This window comes from Zalophus californianus, chromosome 11 (assembly GCF_009762305.2).
Source record: "Zalophus californianus isolate mZalCal1 chromosome 11, mZalCal1.pri.v2, whole genome shotgun sequence".
NCBI lineage: Eukaryota > Metazoa > Chordata > Mammalia > Carnivora > Otariidae > Zalophus > Zalophus californianus.
Window position 1 is genome coordinate 52,118,701 of NC_045605.1, and position 21,812 is coordinate 52,140,512.

General features: G+C 37.9%; 1 non-coding gene across 1 annotated transcript; it reads left to right on the top strand.

Moving 5' to 3' along the window:
• Positions 1–6,018: 6,018 nt before the first annotated feature.
• On the top strand, positions 6,019–6,123 carry LOC113915586. Its single transcript, XR_003517733.1, has one exon. It is a non-coding gene; the product is annotated as a U6 spliceosomal RNA (small nuclear RNA).
• The last annotated feature ends 15,689 nt before the right edge of the window (positions 6,124–21,812 follow it).

Genomic DNA, 21,812 nt, shown 5'->3' on the forward strand with positions numbered 1-21,812 from the left:
TCCTCGTATGCAAAGTAAAGAATATTTTATTTACCTTTCATTTGTTGTTCAGAAGATCATGTATATAAATCAACCAAGCTCGATGCCCTGAATAGGAATATTTATCTTTATAATTGTAAATAAATTTATTATAAATGACGTATTATTTCTGTAAATGAATTAAATACACATTTCATAAGATTACAGTTTATAGAGATAGCATTTGTCACCTACTTTTGTTCTTATTGTAGATTTATGACAGGGGCAGAAGATGTGCTGATCCACCTATTTTATGCTAATGAACCATGGATAAAAACAGTTAATTGACTTTCTCAAGTGATTTTTGCATTCAGACAATAAGCAACAGAACACGACCTTTAACCCAGACCTAGCCAGAATGTTCACTGTTCCTTGTCTTACTGTACTATAAGCTAAGGGACTGGGTATCTGTCTGGGAGCAAAACTGAAAATAATATCATGCAGTAGTTATTACAGAAATGATTGGGAACAGTAGAGAGCCATGCTGAAATGAAGAGGGAGAGGCAGATGAATTGATTATTTTACATTATGGTGGCAGTATGGCCATTCCCTCTGGGTACAGAGAGGGCACAAGAATACAAAAGTATTTGTCATGCTGCCAGATAGATAGACTTGTTTTCAAGTCCACTTTTATACCATTTACTGTCTGATCTTGAACAAATCTCACTTTTTCAGGTTTAGTGTCTTTTATCAAATGCAAAATGGGGATAACAGTACCTACTTGATTGGTTTATTGTGGAGTTTAAATTAGGGAATATATGAGGAGTAAATTAGGGAACCACTAAGTGTTAGCTATCTTTCTCATTACTCTTTTAGTGAGTCGTTCACTTCTTAGAAGAAACAAACTTGAGTTTGAGGTCACGCTTTACCTTTTCACAACTTTTGATTTGGGATAATTATTTTTTTAAATTTGCTTTTTGAGAAAAAACATCGACAATAAGAACAAGAGCAGCCATCATAATGCCTGCCCTAACAACATTAAAAAAATGATAAATAGAATACAAGTTAATAGATGTAAAATTGCTTTTGAAAAGATAAATCATTGTACATACTGAAGTAATTATAAAATATGTCTTAGCATAGAAATATTTTACATTTTTTTTTCAATTGTTCATGGCTCTGGGCTGCTAAGTCTGTGTATAAACAGACTTGTGTTAAATGGCAACCTCTTGCCTTTCACATAGATCCATGCAACGTATAAATGAAAGTGCCCTTTGGAGAAACAATTTCCTTATCAAGCCTGAACACACAGGGCCACCAAAATGGGAGCACAGATCACCTGTGCTGGGAAAAGCTTTGCTAATTATTTTCAGTAATACTTACAGTTTCTTTATGATTACAAAAAATAATAAATGTTCCATGTATAAAATTAGGGGGAAATACACACACACACACACACACACACACATATGTATATGTAGTAAAAATCACCTGACCCCCCAAAACCTAGAGAATATCTGTTTTGCTCTAAATCTCCCAAGTCACTGGGAGAACACTCAGGTTTAGGAAGTTTACAAGATCTTCCTTCATTCTCAAGGGCAAAAACTTAACAGTAGAGCTGTTTCTCCACAGAGTACAGCATTTTGTAGTTTGTATATCATGTGCCCCAAGTAATCCCAGATGTAAAACAGCTGCGCCTTTCCACAGCTCTGCAGTCATTGAGAGAATCCTTTTACCTTCACTGAACAGAAAAGTTCTATCTAGACAATTTGCACTCACTCCATCCCCTCAGCTAGGTCATCTTCTAGATTTTATTCATCATGGTGGACCAAATATGGAAACAATAAAAACATTATGGCTAGATTCAGAATTTGAGAGTCATGTCTGGGGAATATCTATTTCCGCTTATTCAGCTAGCAAACGTACCTGATATTCAGCTAACCTATTTGTTTCTAGACTTAGTTCCAACTGTGTAAACTTAGGTATATCCCAGAAAAGGACCTCAGCTTGAACAACTACAAAATGGACATATACTAAATGAGTCCTCTATCATTCTGGGATGTTTTTGACCACAGAAGTGAAAAAAACAGCGACTGCAATACTTTAACCAATGTCTGGATATAGGATAGATCCAAGTCTCACCCATGTCCTCAAAGGCCAGTCCACATTTTTGCTCTGCCAAACCAGGTAACGCCCCGATGATGTCACAATCTGTGCCCAAGAATCATTTCAAGACAGGCCAGCCACTGACAGAAGTTTAATATCCTTTCTGTAAGTCCCTTCGTAAAGAAAGCAAATTAATTCTAGGTACTTCTCAGAAGATTTTCTTTCAGGCCTTATTGACCAGGATTGAATCACATACTATTTGAAAAACAATTGCTGGCATGGCAAATAGTTGTCTTAGGGTAATACACACTTGGTTTTAAAAAGTTATGCAATTTTGGTCTTGTAAAAGATTACACTTTTCCTAGCAGAATGTAAGAGGCTTTCCCTCACGTTCATATCATACAATTTTCTAATTCTTACTCATCTTAGGACTATAAAGTTTAGCTCATAGTTATTTACACTCATACACTATCAGAGTCACAAAAACAACTACACTTTTAAAACACTCTGTTCACAGATCTGTGCAAGAAGAATAGTCTCCTATTTTGTTGGTGGTAATTAAGCTAGTAAGACCTATATGGGAGCCCTTTGGCAATACCTTCCAAAATTTCAGTGTTATGTATCTTTGACCCAGACATTCTAGTTGTAGCAATTCATCCTACAAATACACTTGTACATTGTGAATTGCCGTCAGTATCAAGATACTTATTTTAAAATATTTATTGAGAACCTATCATTGACCAGGCCATGTTCAAGTTGTTGGGGTATATTTTAGGAACAAAATAGGAAAATAACCCTGCCCTTATGAAGCTTATATTTTGGTGCCACATTATATCTGACAGTAAAACACTGAATGGTGTCAAAGATAGAGGTCAACACTCATCCTTAATACTTTAAGCTACTTCCTAAGCAAGGGTGAGCTTCTATAAGGAAAAAAATCCTTATTCTCTTTTTAACAGATTTATAGCATTTTGTTACATAATATACCATAATTTAATTAGTTTTTTATTGACAAAAAAATAAAGTTCTGAAAAAGATTTGATTGTTCTGTGACCATCTCAGCAAGTAGTATCTAAAACTAGTTTTTAAGCACAAGATAAGAAAACCTTACCAGTACTGATACGGAACAATTTCCAAGAGGTATTGTTAAACTAAAATTAGGGGAAACAATATTTGTATTTGCTTCTATAATGCATACAATGTTTCTGGAGGGAGATGTAAGAAATTAACTACTACCCTTCTAAGGAGGTGGAGGCAGGGGAACTGGGTATCTCTGGGAATGGAGGGAGCTGAGGACTTTTCCCTATAAATATATTTTTGTAATTTTATGATTTTTTAAAATTATATATTTATTACTTAAATACATTTAAAATTAAAAAAATAAACTCTTACTGTGTATTATAAAAATACTAATTTATTTTACTGTTACTGTTACTGAAAATCTCAAACTTACATTTACTAGCCATTTTTTGTCTTGATTCATAGGAGGTGCTTTATTTTCTAAGTATTATTTTTACTAAATTTAGTTCATTGAAATATTTTTGCCAGTCTCTTATTGGTTTATGATGTTCTTTATTCAATGGGAAACTTTACTTTTAACCAAGTCCAGAAATCTTTTCTTTAAACCTTTGTGAGTTTTGTTTTTTTGTTTTGTTTTGTTTGTGTTTTTTTGTTTTTGTTTTGTTTTTGGGGGAGTTTTCTTTGTTTTTTGTCTTTTACAAATTTTGCTTAAGAATTCCTTCCGAACCCCATCACCGTAAAGACCATCAGGTATTTTCATGAACCTTATATTACTTTGAATCCATTTGAAATGTAGTGTCATGTATAGTTTAAGAAATGGTTCCAACTTCATTTTTCCTCATGTATTTTACTAAACAATCAGTTATTGACTCACTCATGTGTGAAGTCTGTTCTTGCCTTTGTGTGAGCACCAGGATGGTGGTTCATCCATGGCTAATCCATTACTACTAAGCCTCAGGATGCTCAGATCTTCCTCAGCCACATGTAAGTTCCTTCCAGGCATGTTGGTTTGTTTGTTTAATCAAAACTCAGCTGAAGACTCTGGGAGACCCTCTGCAGATCCACGGTGCTCTCTCTGGGCAGCCGTTGCTTCTCCAGGAGTGTGCACTAACAATGCTAGCCACTTTGGCAGCCCAGAACTCCAGCTTTGGCTCCTCTGCCCAGGTTCCGCCTAGCTTCTTGTCTGTAGTGCAGTGGTCTAGAAGTTCTCTCCAGGTAACCACAGGGCTCACTTTGCTTTTCAACTCCCAGAGATCCTGGTCCTGTACTGCTTAATGAAGACCCTTGTTTCATATTTTGTTTCTCTTTTTTCAGTTGTTTGAGACAGGAGAATAAAGCCAGTTCCTTTTATTCCAACTTGTTTGGAAGCAGAAGTGTTCTATAATATCTCTTAACACACAGTAAGGTGAATCTCTAACTATGTTCTTATTTTTCTATATATTCCTAGCTTTTGCTATACTTTTAAGACATTTTTACACAGTCCTCCCAAAACCCCACCGGAATTTTGAACAAAATTACATCTAATTAATAGATTAAATTGGGGGAGGGTGATGTGACCTCTTCACAAGGTTAAATAGTTATAGCCATTCATATAGTAAGAGTGTTTATATGTTTAGGTCTTCTTTTAATTCTTTTATTAGAACTTTATGTTTTTTTCATCTTCTTAAAGTGATTGTCTCTTCTTTATTAGTTTAATTCCTAGATGCTTTAGAATATTTTTGGTAATGTTATAAGCGGTCTCATTTTCTTTTGCATTTCATGGTTGGCTGTTAGTATAAAGGGATACTCTTGATTGCATATATTGAATGCAGAGCCAGAAATTTTGTTTACATTCTCTAATTAGTTCCAATAATTGTCTGCTGATTCTTTTTTTTCTGCTGATTCTTTTTTATAATATACATACATTATGCTATCATATAATTATACTTTTGACTCTTCCTTTCCAGTCTTTAAATTTCTTATTTCTTTTGCTTTTATTAATCCAATGTACACTGTTGATAGTGCACAGTGAACTACATTAGTGATAGATGGAAGTGTATCATGTCTCTAACCTTAAAGAGAATGGCATATGCTTTCATTTTTAAGTGTGATATTTTCTGTTTTTTATGAGTAGGAAGCCATTAGTAAGTAAAGGAAATTCCCTACTCAGTATTTCTAGAAATATTTTATATTTAAACAGATAGAAGTGTTTAATATTTTCAATTTTTTCTAGATATATTGAGATGCAATGAACTGTATCACTAAATTTTTCTGACATTGAACTATTCTCACTGAGCATTAATCATGTGTTTACACTATATGTGTATAGATAGATAGAGGTTGATTTTTATTTTCATCAAAAGGGGAGATAAGCTATCATGGTAGCATGGGTCTAATCTTCTATTACTCAAATTTTAGGCTCAACTCCAGAACCAGAAAACACAAACATATTTGAAAGAGTATTTTATGATCTTTGGACATTAGTGTTCTCTTCTATGAACATCAAGATAGGGATTAGAGTCAGGAATAAAATTCTGTTATGTCTTGACTTGAAAGCTGTTGAGGAGTTTACATAAGATCTTTGTTTCCCAATGAATCCCAATGAATCCCATCCCTCCATCCTTGCCTCTTTCCTTAAACCTTAAACCTCATCTTGAGTTAAGCTTTCAGGTTCTTTCATGCTTCCAGGCATTTGCATATACTGTACCTTCTGTGTAGCACAAACTTCTTGTTTCAGTTAGACTTATTTGATTAACAACTGATGCTGCCTCTTGCTAGCTTAAGAAAATTAAAATTTTCTTTTAATTAAAAAATTAAAATTTTCTTAATCTAAAGGTAGCTCACAGCACAGGCATAGAGGAACCAGAGCGGTGCTGCAAGTCTGAGCAGCAGGAAACTGTGGGCCATCTTTTTCAGCTGTCACATAAAAAATCTACTCCAGTGCTCACTTCCATATTACTAAATTTTAATAATAAAATTACTAAATTTAGAACAATGCAGAGATTAACATGGCCCCTAGGCAAAGGTGGCATGCAGATTTGTGAAGTGTTCCGTATTTCTCTATATTATATATTCAAAGTTGCTAAGAGACTAGATCTTAAATGTTTTCACCACAAAAAAAGAGATGCTAATTATGTGATAGGATAGATATACTAGGTTAAACTACAGTGGTAATTATATTTCAATATATAAATGAATCAACACATTGTATATAATAAACTTATCCAAGTATGTGAATTATATTTTATTAAATGTTTTTAGTTAAAATATCTACTCCATATGATTTCTTCGTCACTTTGTTTCTCTACTTAAGATTCAAAATCCCTAGAGAAAGATTGCAGTTGGTCTTGCTTATATTCTCTCCCATCCATTGATGAGGTCAGGACACCTGGACTTTTCGCTAAGACTGATCACAAAGGTGGAGCGACCATTTTCTAAAGGAAAATGTTTCATATTAGAAGAAGGAATGGGTTCTGGCAATACACCAAATAAGAAATGTTTGCCATATTTCCACACATCATTGTTTGGATAACCCCTATTTATTAATCAAGTTCTTGTTTGAGTCATAACTTCATGTAGGAATGTATTAAGGATCCTGTTTCCATTTTCCCATTGCATCTCATTTCTTCTCTGTGCCAACACATACACATCACAGTATTGTATTCCTGTTATCTCCACAGAGGTTTAGATACTTGATAGCAGAAACCCTACCCTAACTTCTAACCCTAGATATGTTTTCCCAGATTTTAGCACATAGTACTTGACACATGGTGGGTGCTTAGTTATTATTTTGGGGAAGGAAAGAAGGAAGGAAAGAAGGAGGGAAGGAAGGAAGGAAGGAAGGATGGTAAAGAGGAAAGTGATGAAAAAAGGAATCTAGAACAGAACAAATGACAATCAGCATGATGTGCTAACCATCCAAAGAACTAGGCTGCCCTCAAGATGATGAATTCTTACTCATGGAAGGCCCTTAGTTACCAGTCACTTGACCATGTGGCTGTGGAAGGAATTGAAGTTCAGAAAAGGAAATTGAACCTGATGACTTCTAAGGTCCCTTTCAATAACAAGAGTCTGTAATTCTCTGATACAAGATCCTAAATGATGAGGACTTGGTAGGTGGCTGGGGCAGGGGGCGGGGGTCGGGGGGGCGATGGAGGGGGTGCGTGTGGAGCTCAGTGGAACCAAATCCAAGGGAACAGCCCAATCTATACATAGGGGAAATCTGTGGTTAACATATGTGTATTCCTGTGCTCTTCCAAGCCGTCTCTGATTTGGTAAACACCTGTGAAGAAACAGTGGCTGTCTTCCAATGGTTTCCTTCAGAGCAGTTTGGCTTTCACTTATATCTTTTAATAAATGCACTAAAGACATTAGAAAGCTACTGGAATAAGATAGCCTTGTGATTTTTTGATGTATACCTCAAGCCTTGAAAAAATAAGAGAATATGTTTGTCTAACTCAAAGTTCCTCAGACCTCTTGGGATCTTAGTTTTCAACATCAGCAAACCTTTGATATTTGGGTTTGTTTTGCCATTGGCAAAAATACTACTTCTATTGCTAAAGGGCTGCTGGGAACTACAGATGGTCTTTTTGAAAGTGAGTAGATTTTACATAATAAAAAAAGAAAAAAGTGAGTAGATTTTAAGAACTAATACTTTTATATTTGGTATAAGTTAGGATTTTGCAGATTCTTTTTCTTTTGAATAGACATGCATATCATACTTGCTGGTATAGTTCTATATCAAATAGAATTTCAGTTTGCTTTAAATGAAAAACTTTTAAAATCAAGAATCGAAGTCTTTCTGCAAATGCCAGATTGCCTAGAAGTTACCAGCCTTGGGTTTGCTCTGATATACAAAACTTCATCATACATGACAGAAATGAGGCATTATCAAATGTTAAAACAGGCTGTTTGCCCATTGTAAAAAGGAGAATCGTTACAAAATGTGCAAAGTTGAAAAGATGATGAATAGAACCCTACACGATAAGATGCAAATTATAACTGTAACCATTTCTCTTTGTTAGATAACACATCCTACTTATGGAAACTTGGATTTTAATCAGTATTCTAAGCAAAAGTGTTTTAGTTGTGTACATATTTCCAATAGAAAGGCAAATGGTCAGAAATCAGGATGTATAGGCATGAAACCGCAGCTTAGAACCAGGATGGAGAATTCTAATCAAAAAGGACATGGAGGGGAGCTGCTTCTGGAAGGAAGCACTTTGTATCGACATTTCGTGTTTCTTTGGTGTGGTTTGAAGAGGGAGTGACAGAACTCAGACAAAGGCTAAAGTCATGGTCGCCATTCACAAATCATTTCTTGGTTAGCTCTTGTCGGAAAGATGAAATAAATTCCCCAAGGGTACGAGTTCTGTCTCTGTGTGTTCCTGTCAGTGTGTGTGTAGTGGAGACATGATTATATCTGGATAGAATTTTACAAAGTAATTTCAGGTTTATTCTCTTTACTAATCCTAAAACTTACCCTGGGAAATAAGATGGACTTATTTTACAGGTAAACATAAAGAAGTATACTGTGGCTAAAAGGCATACCCGAGGTGATCAGCCTAGTTTTTAGAATAGCTTAAACAGAAAACCACATTCTCCTTCCACAAACTTGTAACTGCCTCAGTGTTTTTCATGTCTACACTATCTTACAAATTGTTGGAAGATTTAATGAGAATATACATAAACGCATGGCACTTCTGAAGTGCTCAAGAAAGTGGCTACAAAAAATCTTCCTCTTTTTCTAGGCTCTCTCCAATATATCAGATTGTATTTTCTAGAACAAACAAGTTTTGTTTTGTTTTTTTTTTTTTATCCGTTATCTCATTTACTGGATCCATGTAGACAGTCACTTTGAATGTATTATGCATTCTTTGTACTTGCCACACTGGGTAATCACAGCAATTAAGCCTTTGTTCAGAGTTGTCCTGCCTTGCTGCTTCCATTGCTACCAGCTCAGGTCAGCCATTCAGCTTGCAGAAAGAAAAACATACCCATAAATACATTCTGCATATAAACAAACAAATAATGGACAGGAAGTAACAGTCAGCAGAAGAGAAACAATTACTGCCCTTTTGTCATTTTTCTCTGACTGACCAGGTGGTAGGTTTGACTGCTGAGTGATTGGCCGCTGGTTCCTTTAGCATTTGAACAGAGGCACAAGGTAGAGGCTGGGGGATGTCAGCTGACCTTCTTGCAGATTTGCATAGTTAGGTCTGGTATTTTACCTGCTGCTTAATCTAATTACCGCTAGAGTGACCAAACATTTTGGTTTTTCCAGGCTGAGGGTTTTTCTGGGATGTGGCACTTTCAGTGCTAAAAACAGTCTCAGGCAAACCGGGACCAGTAGTTACTCTTTGCCTAGCCCAGTTTGTTAAAAAACTAGAACATGATAGGTCCCCTTGGGAAGCTCTTCATCTGCCTGTGCTGGCCAGCCTCAGCCTAGCCTTCTAGAGGCCCAACAGGGGACTCATCTGCATAAGATGATTGGTTTCCTGAGTTACATTCTTATCATTCACACCCCCACAGAATTTGCAGGAAGAAAAAGAGTTAATGAATAAATATTTATAATCCCGTTTAAATTTTTCTCCCATATTTTCCCTTAAACTTTGGCACCTGCTACCACTTCCCTGCAAGCAGAAAACAAAAGGAATCAAAAAGAGCAAACAAATGTTAATGAGAAAACTCAGAAACAGCTGAGATGCTTAGTTTTCAACAGCTTTCTTTTTCCATAAACATGTGGACACATAATTGTGATTTTCTTCTGCATATTGATTACATGGTTATATTTTTCTGATAGTAAACCCGTTTCTACTTATGGTCGATGAGAAAAGTGAAAGCTAAAAATAATACTAATAAATGCCAAGGTTTACTGAGTACCTACTATATGCTAGCCACTGGACTGAGCATTTTCATCAGATTCATTTGTTTGCTCTTTATAGTAACTTTATGAATTAGGTCATCATATCCACTTCACAGTTGAGCAAAATAAAGCAACTTACCCAAGTTTAATCAAATAGCTGCTGAAAAAAGAGCTCTGATTTTGAGCCCAAAGGCCTCAGTGATCCATCTCAAGATGCTGCAGTACACTTTGCAGGGAATTACTTGAGCATTATCTTCAGGTCCTTGGCCACTTGCACAACTATAAGGACCCATGGCCTGGCAAAAACTGTCTGCATCTAACTCATTTGTGCCTTCAGCCTTTGGAAACTAGCATTTTTCCCTCTGTGCCTGCAAACTCTCAGAAGAGACATAACAGGAAGAATACACAGGTTTCCTATCTTTTCCCCCCTATATTTCTTGGAAAATGAAAGTCCTACAGAAACCTAAAATATACAATGCAAGTCAAATTATAAAATGTTTCTTCCAGGGGTTTCTAGGTGGTCAGTCGGTTTAGCATCTGACTCTTGATTTCGGCTCAGGTCATGATCTCATGGGTCCTGAGATAGAGCCCCCCATCAGGCTCCTTGCTCAATAGAGAATCTGCTTGGGATTCTCTCCCTCTGCCCCTCCCCCCACTTGTTCTTGCTCTCTCTCTCATCTCTCTCTCAAATAAATAAATAAATCTTTAAATAAATAAATAAAACATGTTTCTTCTGGGACATTGCCTGGTGCCCCTGCTGAAGGGCACAATGAAAAAGACATATAAACATCAGAATCAGACAGCCCCCTAGGGTTAAATCTCCAATGATGAGGACTTTTAGGCCACATAAGTTGTTTACCTTCGCCAAGTCTGTTTCCTCGTTTGTAAGATGGAGTTCACAGTATGTACTACTGCCCCGTTTCCTGTAGAGGCATTGGTTTCCCAGCGCCTGGTTACTCCTCCTTCATTGGTTACTACTCTATTTATAATCAAGATAGTTGCAGAGAATTCTTACTCCTGAACAGAGCTTCTGTCTTGAGCCCTTGTGTGTGTTCTCTATCCTGGCAAGAAAATGGAGAAGAAAAAAACATTTAGTGAGGGGCTGACACTGTATGTCAGACGCTGTAGAAGAACTTCATTATTTCACAGAGTCCTCATAACACTCATGATGCACATTTAGTTTTATGTAACAGACGTTCAATTACAGTGGTTTAGCCAAGTGGCAGTTTTAATTTTCTCCTGCAGCAAGCATTCTGGGGCCAGTACATTGGCTCCAGGATTCTTTAGAGTTGTGATATGGCTGCTCAGTCTCCATCATTGCCTCTGTGTTCCAGACAAGAAAGAGAATATCAAAGAGCAGAGGGTAAATGCCAGCTGAGTCTGTCTGCATTTGAAAAATTTTCTCCAAAGCTCCAAGGAGTGACTTTTCATTTATATCTCATCATTAAGAATTGTGTCACAAACTGCAGAGAAGGCTAGGAAACTTGGTTGTTTAAGCTGGGCATATGTCCACCCTGAACTAAATTAGGGGTTTATTAGCAAAGAAGAAGATAAAAATTGACACTGAGGAAGCTACCAGAAATGTCTCTAGCATCATGCTCCAAATTCAGTTAGCATGCAGTGACTTTAATTATCTGTATTCACCTGTTTCAGAGAGATTAAGAAGCCAAGCCCAGGTAACACGATCATAGCTCAGCTCTGTCACCTCTGCTCACTCTGTTCCATGCTTTTGAAGGATCATTGTCCCTAACAAGGCTGTTCCTTCCTGAAGAAGCTGAGAGTAAAGTATCTTGTAATTTTCTCCCCTCAATCTCATGGATGACTTGGAAATATAATTTTGTGTGTACCTCATATGTTCCAGACACCATTTTAAGTAGTTGTTTTCCCCGATGAGAATTCTGTGCTCAGAAAAGGTAAGCCAGCTTTCCATGGCCCCAGAGCTAAGATGTGGAAGAGCTCGGGTTCAGTGGCAGGTGGGTCAAGTCTCTTCTCTCTATATCACATAGTATAACCAACCAAGAGTATCTAAAATTCAGTAGATGGGGGCGCCTGGGTGGCTCAGTCATCAAGCGTCTGCCTTTGGCTCAGGTCATGATCCCAGGGTCCTAGGATAAGGGCCCACATCGGGCTCCCTGCTCAGCCAGGAGCCTGCTTCTCCCTCTCCCACTCCCCCTGCTTGTGCTCCCTCTCTCGCTGTGTCTCTCTGTCAAATAAATAAATAAAATCTTTAAAAAACTAAATAAATAAAAAGTAAATAAATAAAATTCAGTAGACGGAATCTCAAAGACAGAACCACCTTCAAGATCTGTAATATAGGGATTTCAGACAGTGGCCTCACATCCTGGCCAGGTGTGGATTTTTTTTTCTAAATGTGGTCCTAAATCAGAACAGGAAATGTGAAACAGCAAAAGCTTTCTCCCTTTCCTAGTTTGTTTTATTATAGAAACCCCGTAATAAAAATTCTAATCATAATATAGTTCTCATATTTTGTGCATATATCTCCTCTTGGTTCTTCTAACAACCCCAAACAGTGGATCAGGCAGGGACTTAAACCTTGGTTTTAAATGAAGAAGGGGCCATTTAGAGTGTTTAATGCAGAAGTAACAGTTGAAATCACACCTTTGAACTTATGCTTTTGTTACCTCTTGTGTTCCTTCCATAAACTCAGTCTCCCAGGTCCTTCCTAAAGGAGCTTTCAGATGCAATATGAAGCAAAATTGCACTTTGTGAAATACATATTTTTTGTAAAGAATCTAAATTAGTATCTAATTTCCTTGTCAATCTTGTATCAGGAATTATTAAAAACACTCAGCTATTTTTCTTTTTTCCTAAAAAAATTAGTAATCAACTTATTTAGGAAAAAAATATTATGCATTAACAAATCACTTGACATTTTCTTAGACTAATCTGCTGAAATTAGTGTCATTATATTAAAATAAGTAATTAATAGTTAATTGGAATTTACATCAAACTTTTTTTTAAATGTGCAACATATTTTTTAAAAAGTCTAATAAGTAAATCATCATGCTTGTTACTGGCAATATTGACAAAGATTTGTTGAGCACCTACTATAACATCTTGTAGCACAGCATGGAAATGAAAATGTATGGGTTTATTAGAATATAGGCTCCCCTGAAAGCCACGTTACCACAGTGCCTTGCACATATCATTTGTTCAAATATCAATCAAACTGACAAATAAGTAAAGGAAAGGAGAAAGGAAGGATATAGTCATTCATTTGGGGAAGAAGTCTTTCTTCCTTTTATAGTGTGTGTTATCGTAGCCTGACAGAAAAGATATCTAGCAGGAGGCATGGAGAATTTAACTCTTCCTTTGCACCTAGCACAGTATATAGCACTGGGATCGTTCACAGTAAATTGCTGGTTGAATGAATGGATGGATACATGTTTCGGTACCATTATAGTTCTTCCTTAGTCTCCTTCCTGCCCAGGGCCCTAGCTCTCAGAAGAACTCTTCCAGATTTTGTTACATGTGCTTGGTTGAAAGATACTGAGATTACCCCTTCTAAATATGACTTCCTTCCAAACTCTAATCTTATTCTCACACGCTGCTTAGTCCTGCTAACCCACCTGGGCAAGGGAATTGGAAAGCAGATAGCATCATAAGGAAGCACTGCTGTGTTAAAAGGATGGGCAGACTTGCTCGTTCTTATGCAGACCTGCTGGTTCCTTGCTCTTCCTCAACACACTGCCCCCCCCCCCGAAAAAGCCCTTTTGTCCTTCCCTAATTGGTTATGGATAAGAAAAGTAGATATGGCCCTTTTGTTGTCTTTAATGAATTAATCCCCCATGAAATCTCTTACTGTGGCATAAAAACAAAAGTTTGCAAGCTAATTACAATCCTCATTATTAGAATCCAAGCATGGAAAAATGGCTTCTTCTGGGATTCCTTTGCCTTCTTTGTCCAGGACTAAATCTCAGAGCAGTTAAGTGTTGGCATAGTAATACATTTCAATGCTAAAGAAGATAATGAGCAATACCAGGTGATTAGAACAGAAACTGCAGGTGATATAGAGGAATTTGGTACAATCTTTGACTTCTCCTAACTCTTCAGAAAACAAGCCATTAAACTGTTGTGGGACATTTGAAGAATAATCAAGGATGCCTTAATTTGAGTTTGAAAACTTACAGAATTAAATCAATGTGAATAAACAAAGACACATGTATTATCCTAGGAGGAATCATAAATGCAAAAGTAAAGGGGACCTTAGGAACCACAGATCTCATTATCCTGTTAAGTGACCCAACCAAAGCCACACAGGAAGGTTGCACACACATGCACACCCACACACACAGACACACACATATGTGTGTGTGCGTGTGCATGTGCACAAGCATGTAATCATTATTCCTTAGAATAATCACAACAGAAGTACTGTCACATCTACAATTTCATCAACTCTAAGACTCCTTTCTTTTCATACTTCAACATCTTTGAATTGGGAATGGATCTTTAATGTCTTAAAATCTCTGTGGGTAACTATTAAAGTTCTTCCAGTGAAGTTTGCTTCTAGTAGTCACATGGGGACATTATCGACCTGAGCCCACCTTATATTTTCTGCTTGGGAGGTTTTTATTTTTGTTTCTGTTTTTGTTTTTGTTTTGCTTTTTGTTAGGGGTTACGGGTATGCTGGGCCACCAAAACTGTGACCTGCACACTTCCTAGACACCTCTCATTATTTCCCCTGCACCAAGGGTTTAGCCAGAGATTTATGTGGGGGTCTTCTATTAGACTCTTAGGTTGGCATTCTTCTTTCCTAGTGCAACATAAAATAACTGCATGCCAAAGATTCAAGAAGAGAAGCAGCATTATCGCCCGTATGTCCATGAGGAAGTCAAGGCCTGGAGGACCTAAGCAACTTCCCCAACATCATATTAAAAAATAACATTGGGGGGGGCACCTGGGTGGTTCAGTCAGTTAAGAATCTGCTTTCAGCTCAGGTCATAATCCCTGGGTCCTGGGATCCAGCCTCGCATCAGTCTCCCTGCTCAGCAGGGAAACTGCTTCTCCCTCTCCCGCTCCCCCTGCTCCTTCTCTCTCTCTCTCTCTCACTGTTTCTCTCAAATAAATAAATAAATAAAATCTTTAAAAAATAACATTGGAATTCAAACTCATTTCTTCCTGATTCTGTGTGCTTTCTGGTGCAGCACACTTTACCAAAACACAACTGTATGACTTTAGAAAAAAGAACATTCTCTTCTTTGTGTGTTGATTTTCTCATGTAAGAAATGAAAATGGGTTGAGGAAAAGAATTTAGAAAGGATGTAACATTTGTTAACTTACATATGTCTAACACAGATGCTTATGCTTTTTTAGTCATCTAGCAACCGAATTAAGCCTAAAAGTTAAGTTTCCTTTAATCTACTTTCGCAGATGATGAAATTAAAACAGATAGGTAGAGAAACATGTCCAGGACCACACAAAGAGTTAGTGGTATAGCTAAGAATTGAACACCAATAAGCCTGACTCATGAGCCTTTCTCAGTCACACTGGCTCTTTGAACTCTTGTATGGTGTTCTTCCCTATGAGATATAACTCCTTTTACAGTGTAGGCTTGCCACAGTAAACTCTTCCTGCAATATTTTCTTGCCATAGTAATATTGTCGAGGGGTTCCCTGTTGCACATCATCAGTGTACATTGTCCTTTTTGCATATGGCTTGTTGGCTATTAGTGACTGCTTCTGTCCCCCAGCTAGATTTGGCTACAGGCAGAGCCTAGACAGAAGAATCAGGAAGACAGATGGTAGGATTAGCTCCCAGCCACTTGCCATAGTAATCATAGGCTTTGCCCTTTCTGCTGTACCATAAATCCAGGCCACTACTGCCTGGGTCCAGGATCTAAGGCCCTAAAATTTGAAGTTCTTTGAGTTCTTGGTCTCTGACTTTTACAGATGTCCACAACTCTTGGAGCTCCTCTCCAGACTTTTATCTTTATCAGAATTTTTTTTCCTAAAAGTTAGAAAATTCTATCTATGCCAACATTTCAGAACCTGCTTAAGAAATAGCTTGATTCATGCATACATCCTTACTCACTGATGTGCTCTTCGCTTAGCCAGGTTAAGTCCCAGTCATGATACCATTTGAAAAGCAGAACTCAGAAAAGATGCCAAAAGGGGGCAGGAGGAGGGAGGCTCCAAGAGGTACCTACCTGAGTTCACTGTGAAGGTGGCTCCTCTCAGGGACAGATTCACATTAACCAAACACATGAAGATTGATGTATAAGATCAGAATACAAATGCATTAATCCACAATGGCAGATACCAGTACCAGAAATTCAAATCAGCATAGATCAGATCACAAACTCACCTCTCTTTGTGAGCAACTCTACAAAGTAGTTAATAAAAAGATGCTTGGTAAAACAGAACAAGGACAATTAAAAGTGTGATCTTAAGTCATATCTTGCTCAAAGCTCTCTATCCCTCTATAGTCAATGGCCAAAAGTGACTAAAGCCCAGGTATCAGAGTTAAATTAACCAAGGTTGGGATCTCGGTTCTGCTACTTCTAACCATGTCACCTTCAGTGAACACTTTATTCTCACCAGGCCTCAGTTTTCCCGCCTGTAAAATACTAATATAGCATTATGTACTATAATAGCAAAAAGACTCATATGTTAGAGGCTAACCCCAGTTTTGGCACACTACAGTTCCTTGATTCTTAGATGTGACAAGTCATTCTCAAAGTTGTCAGAACAAATTTTTCAGAGTTTTCAGGCAGAATTCAATATGCACATTGATCATAAGATACTTGGGTTTGTTTCAAAACTAAAAGCAACATAATTTTTTGAACCAGGCAATTAATGGTCATAGACATTCAATATATGGAACTCTTGTTCTTACAGTCATTGTTATTACTGTTGCAAGTGCCATGGTGACAGGCAGTGTCCTTTGGTTGAGACCTTATCTTCCTGCACTGCACTGGGATGAGCACTACCCACCCCCACTACTCGCTTCCCTTCCCCCCAATCTCATAACACATCACCTGTCAGACCATGCTCCTTTCCTGTGTTATGGACTGCTGTGTCTTCTTTGAAGAACTTGCTCAAAAATTGTGTCAGCAAGGGGGCGCAGCTTCTCAAGAAATGGGCTATTCCCTGACACACCCTCACTTTGGGATTGTTAATGAAGCGTCCTGTTCTCAGGAAACCTTTGTTGGGAAAGTCAGAGGCAGTCTTTGTATGGAAAAATTCTCTCCCCCTGTGCTCCCCTGTGAAACTTTCCCCATCCATAACCCATTAGGTGGTCTGGTGTGGACAGTTGCAGGGCTGTTCATTTGCAAAAACTGCCAGTGTTGTGAGGAAGGCTGAAAAAGAATCAGGAACATGAATTCCATTTAGTGTTCCCAAGGGAATTCCAAATGTTGAGCTATTCAGGATATTTGCTCTTTAAAAGTGTATTAAAAGAAGAAGATAGCAGGAAGGGAAGAATGAAGGGGGGGGGAATTGGAGGGGAAGACGAGCCATGAGAAACTATGGACTCTGAGAAACAAACTGAGGGTTCTAGAGGGGAGGGGGTTGGGGGGACGGGTCAGCCTGGTGATGGGTATTAAAGAGGGCACATAGTGCATGGAGCACTGGGTGTTATATGCAAACAATGAATCATGGAACACTACATCAAAAACTAATGATGTAATTTATGGTGATTAACATAACATAATAAAAAAAATAAAGTAACTGTCAATGCAGAAAATCCTAAGGAGGATGCCAAACTGCTGTTAAACTAATGCTGAGTTTAGCAAGATCACAGGATTCTGGCCAATAAAAAGTTGTACTTACTGTACAACTGTAAACTGTAAAAAAAGTGTATTTTAAAATTCATACAATCAACCCATTTCAGAAAGTTTGCCTAATAGAGAAGAGAAAAAATTCCCTATATTATAAAACCCATAAGATAGCCACATTTTGATATATTTGTCATTTTGTAGATTTAATTATATTCTTTTTCCTAGGTACAACACAGTTAAATTTATAATGTACATAATTTAAATCCTTTTTTTTTTGGTTACTTAATATGTTATGTGCATTTTCTACATTTTTGTGTAGAAACTCCCAAGTACAACACATAAAGCCCTTTGGGTCTGGCTTCCTTCTTAAGTCTCACCTCTCTCTACCCCAGTGTCATCCTCTACCCCATCCATACTGAACAACACGTGGTTCCTGAATATTAACCCCTTTCCCAACCCATCTCTGACTCTGTCCTCACCTGGGGAAGCTTGCCAGCAGGAACCACTTACTGAAGGTTAGGTTGGTTTAAAGGAACAGGAAAAGGATGGAGAGTAAAAGAGAAAGACACTCAGCAACTAACAAGATGGGAATTTTTGCCCTTCTAGGGCAAAGTAGTCTGGGGCCAGATGAGAACCAGGACCTGGAACCCCAGAGGAAGGGCCACCAGACAGGGCTGTAGTCACAGAGAGACACAACTGATTGAGATGTGATTTCACAGTAGGGACAGAACAGGGTGGAAACACCCCATTTCTCCCTCCACCAGTCCTCTTATTTCCTGTCAGCATGTCCCATCGGCAAGTCTCAACCAAAATCCAGAGGGCAAGTAAGGGCCAGTACTACATTCTGCTGATGGCATCCCTCCACGGGGACACAGAACAACAGGCCAGAGAAGGACAGAACGTGGACAGGGCAGGGAAGTCAAAGAGAGAATAGCCCTCACTTCTGCTTAATTCTGATTTATTTTCCAGGCTTTCAGCTTAGATGTTACTTTATCAAGGAACTAAGAATGGCTTAGTTTTCTCTTTTTTTGCTCTCATTGCTTCCAGTGTTCACCTCAAGATAACATATTTAATACTTGATTAAAGTAACTTACAAATCAGTACCATGTCTTCTTTGGTATTAAACAGTAATAAGCAGAGTCTTACACATAAGAGGCATTCAATAAATATTTGCAAAATCACCATTTCTAAAGTCTTCAAAATATTTGTTCTGGGAATAGATCATAATTTACTTGGCCTTTATCCTATTGCACTTTTTATTTCTTAACTATATCTTGTTCATTGTTTCAATGTTAGCCTCATTTCTCTAGTTGAGTTGTAAACTCTTTGAAGGCAGGGGCTATGTTCATGCACATCTCTCTGGATAGTGTGTACACACATGCTTGACCAGCAAGCTTTGGTAGACATCGGATCAGAAACAACCTCAACTTGGTGTCAAGCATCTCCGGTTTTCCAAAAAATGTCTCCATGTTCTCCTCAAAGCCCCTACTCCAATAGCTCTTTCACGTGCAACAGAGGAGTTCTCCCTCTTAGTTCACAGAAGAAAGAGAATTCATTAAACTATATCTCCACAGCCTTGTGCCAACAAACCATCAAAGCAACTAAAATTACCACAATCCCACTGAGCACTGGCTGCCTGCTTCCTCACACTGGGTGAGAATTTGCCCCCATCCTTGACCTATTCTCCCTGCTAACTCATTCTCTTTGACTAGATTGCAGTAAGTCTTACTTAATGTTCTATCCCAGGATATTCAGTGAAAGAGGGATGGAAAAACAGGCAGTGGGAGTTTGTAGGTCTGGATTCTTGCTATACTTCCTTCACTGAATCACTGAGAGACCCTGGACAAGTACTGGACAAGAGAGAAAACTACCTCTCTGGGTAGTTTCCCTTCTATGATAAGACATGATTTTATGGTCTCAATTCTTTCCAGAGGTTAAAGGCTGGGTTCAAATTCTACCTTGATCATCGGTAAACTGGGTGTTCATCACTGTATTTTCTCTCTCGAACTTCAATTTCCTTGCCTTTAAATTGGGATCATTAAATCTAGTTCACAGGTTTTCTTTTCTTTTATCGTTGTTGTTCATGGGCTTTTGTCAGGGTTAAATAAAATCAGGTGGTAAAGTAGTTGCTCAGTGAAAATAGTGGTTAGGTGGTCGTAGATATGGTTGAAATTGTAAGATTGTGAGGATATTGTAAGGATGAGCAGGTAAAACAACAGGTAAGGAGGTGGGGAAGTAGGAGAGGAAGGAATCAGGGAAGGAAAGAGGGAAGAGTTTGGAGAAAGAGAGTGTATAGAAATGTAAGGAAATATAATTTAAGTCAGGGCTTTCCAGTTAAAGAGGCCACAATCCAATTTAGCTTCCTAAACTTTGAAGTGGTGTGACTTCACCATTTAGTGAAAATGTGCATTATAAATAGGCATGTAAATGACTCAGCATGGGGGCTGAAAGTTGGAGGCAGCTTTTGGCAGAGGTAATAATGAAGTGAATCCCATTAGTGATGGAAAGGCAATTAAGAAAAACCTCAATGAAGCTCCAGATCTGAGCATTCAACTGAAAGATTGGGATTTTGGAGGAAAAAAGGTTAAGCACCGAGAGGCTGTTTATAATGACTTTAATTAGATTGAAAATGAATTGTTTTGCTCTTTTTCTCTCTCCTCAAGTTTGCTTTTTAAGTAACAGAGCATCTGTAGCAACAGTAAGGTGCACTTGTCAATTGCAGAGATCACGTATGGGAGGTGGTTAGCCAACGGCAGTGATTTCATGATAAGGTTATGCTTCCTACAAGAAAACAAGCTTTACAGTCAACAAACCCCAGTGCCTAGATGGTACAGTTTGTTACTGAGGAGGATCTTCTTGTGACCTGACTTTATTAACAGGGCATTTACTCCCTAACAAGACTCAGGCTGAACATGGCCCTAAGTCCCTAGAAAAATGTGCCACATCATCCAACCCAAATTATTGTTTGAGGGATGAGGGAGCCCTTGGATGTTGGTATTTAGAAACCTGGTAGAATAAAGGGAAGATATTGCATAAATTACTTTTAATCTTAAAATTCTGTATCATGTTTGTTGATGGCAACAGAGAAATGAAACATCTATTGTTGTTACAGATATTAGATGACAGTTGAAATTTACAAAGTGACATATCTTATCTCATCCTAAATTCAGGAAAAGATTTTGATTGAAGTACGAATGTCCCTTAACAGGGGACATACAGATAAGGAAACTGAATATCCACCAGGTTAAGTGATCTGCCTAGCGTCTCAACAGCTGATAATGGCAGAGACAATATGCAGACTGAAGCTATTTGCCTTTTGTGCACATTCCCTCCAACTATACCATGACTGAGTCATAAATAACAGCTGGATGTACCCATTAGAAGTGGTCCTATGCAGCAAGGGACAGCAAATGTCCAGTGGCTTTTCTTGGTGCTGTTTGGTGTGTAGCTAGAACTAGAGCCCATTTGCAGAGGCCACTAAGCACACCTGAACAGGTACACAGAGAGGGAGAGTGGGTCCTATTGCAATACTTTTCATTTCACTATGGATCATAAAATAATTTTATTATTGAAATGATTGAAAAGTATCAGTTATTTTTAGTTTTGAAAATAACCTGGAGGTTGGACATCTCTTGCCCAGCTGGCAGATAAATTTCCATGGCAACTGATTATTAGGCAGAGATTGATTCTAGAGGCAGTCTACAGAACACTGATTTTCAGCCCTGGCTGCACATTAAAATCATTGGGGAGCACTTAAAAAATACTGAGGCCTGGGGTCCACCCCTAGAGGTTCTAATTTAATTGGTTTGGAATATAGTCATGGCATCAAGGATTTTTTAGGTTACTCAAATGCTTTTAATATGCCACTTGGTTGAGAACTGCTGCTATAGAACATGACTTTAAAGATTATATATGGTCTATGTGATTTCCCTACCTGGGAGAATTTCAAGGGGTTTCAGCTATTTCAGCCTGCCCTTTCTTCCTTCCTTCCTTCCTTCTTTCCTTCCTTCCTTCCTTCCTTCCTTCCTTCCTCTCTTTCTCTCTTCCTCTTTTCTTTCTTTCTCTTTCTTTCTTTCTTTCTTTCTTTCTTTCTTTCTTTCTTTCTTTCTTTTTCTTTCTTTCTTTCTTTCTTTCTTTCTTTCT